Below are 2125 nucleotides of genomic sequence, written 5' to 3' on the forward strand. Positions count from 1 at the left end.
ATAGCTTAAAAAGATGTAATCACAGTGAAAAATGTAACCACAGGTCATTAAAAACCACATCAAGCATTATCAAGGGCTTACACAAACCTTTCGTCTTCCTTAGAGGGGAGGGTCTCTGGAGCAGTGATCCTGAGGGAGTCTCTGTAACTACATCACTGAGATCTCCAATCCAGAATAAAACTCTTTAGTCTCATGTTATCATGGGCATTAGGAAAGGATGCTGTCTCATGCCTAGAATTTGAACAAGAGACTTGGGCCAAAGCTACAATCAGATCAAGTTCTTCAGCTCAGCAAGACAATTAGAGTTTTGATCCTCAAAGTAGAGAAGCAGAAGCAGAGGGTCTGAGCTCTGAGTTGTCACTTTCTGTTCACCAGGGCCGTTTGAGTGTCCATGAAAGAGATGGATGAGAGCTAGTGGAGAACAGCATTGTGACTCCAAGCAGGACAGTGAGTGCCTGCCTGACCTGGTCTGTCCTGTAGCAGAGGGTGTAAAACCTCAAACCCCAGGAGCCAGACCACCCGAGTTCACCTTCTACTGTAACTTAACAGCATTGGGACTTGTGCAAGTCACTTAGGTGCAGCGTCCTCATCTGTGAAATGGGGATAATCATAATGCCACACAGCATTTAGAACAGAGCCTATCCCATAGTTAATACTCAGTAAATGTTCCTAACCTTGTCCTCTCCGTTACTCCCTGCACTTCCATGGTGTGTAGCCTTCTCTCTGTCTAGTGACTTTTTTCTTTTTCCCTTACAGACCCTCCTAGAGGACAATGGCTGCAGATAATGCCTCCTCTGTGACAGATTTTGTCCTCGCAGGCTTAACAGATGAGCCAGAACTCCAGATGCCCCTTTTCTTCCTGTTTCTAGGTTTCTATGTGGTCACAGTGGTGGGGAACCTTGGCCTGATAACCCTGATTGGGCTGAATTCTCACTTTCATATTCCCATGTACTTTTTCCTCTTCAACTTGTCCTTCATAGATTTTAGTTGCTCTACTGCCATCATCCCCAAAATGCTAATGAGTTTTGTCTCCAAGAAGAACATCATTTCCTATGCAGGGTGTATGACTCAGCTCTTTTTCTTTCTTTCTTTCTTTTTTTTTTTTTTTTTGTCTTTTCTGAATCCTACATCCTGTCAGCGATGGCATATGACCGCTATGTCGCCATCTGTAAACCACTGCTGTACACAGTCACCATGTCTGCTCAGGTGTGTTTACTCCTTTTGTTGGGAGGTTATGGGATGGGGGTGTTTGAGGCTGTGGCCTATACAGGAAATATATTATTTTTGACGTTTTGTGCTGACAACCTTGTCAATCACTATATGTGTGATATCATTCCCCTCCTTGAGCTCTCCTGCAACAGCTCTTATATAAATGTACTAGTTGTCTTTATTGTTGTGACCATTGGCATTGGGGTGCCCATTGTTGCCATTTTATCTCTTATGGTTTCATTATTTCCAGCATTTTCCGTATTAGTTCCACTGAAGGCAGGTCCAAAGCCTTTAGTACTTGCAGCTCTCACATAATTGCTGTTTCTCTCTTCTTTGGGTCAGGAGTTTTACGTACCTTAAACCACCTTCTATTTTGCCCCTTGACCACAGGAAAGTGTCTTCCTTGTTCTACACTAATGTTGTGCCAATGTTCAACCCATTAATCTATAGTCTGAGGAATAAGGATGTCAAATTTGCCCTGAGGAAAAACCTTGAGCAGAATTACCATCTCTTGAAAAAATATTAGGAATTGAGATAAGAGATCCAAGGAATTTTTTTATTATGGTGTTTTTATTACTATTATTTATTGTTATTGTTACTTTTTTCAATGAGGTATCCAAGCTCCAGTGCTTTCTTTATATACTATATGGCAGAGGAAATTTTAACTTTCTTTCCCAAATGGATTGTTCTTCCTTATCCAAATCCCCCAATTCTTTCTTTTTTATTTTATGAAAAATAATTGCTATAATTATAGAGTATTCAACATTGAATGGGGCTTAGGAATCATTTGATCTAGTGCCTTTATATAATACATCACACTTTGCAGAGTCAGAACATTCGTATGCTTCCCAAGAACATAAAACTACCTGGTGCCAGAGCTGGGACTGAAATCCTTGCTTGAATCCTAATCCAGTTT

The 2125-nt window shown here is 41.0% G+C and overlaps 1 pseudogene; it reads left to right on the forward strand.

The window, feature by feature from the left end:
- Window positions 1-772: 772 nt before the first annotated feature.
- On the forward strand, window positions 773-1735 carry LOC110586077 (annotated as a pseudogene).
- The last annotated feature ends 390 nt before the right edge of the window (window positions 1736-2125 follow it).

This window comes from Neomonachus schauinslandi, chromosome 11 (genome assembly GCF_002201575.2).
Source record: "Neomonachus schauinslandi chromosome 11, ASM220157v2, whole genome shotgun sequence".
NCBI lineage: Eukaryota > Metazoa > Chordata > Mammalia > Carnivora > Phocidae > Neomonachus > Neomonachus schauinslandi.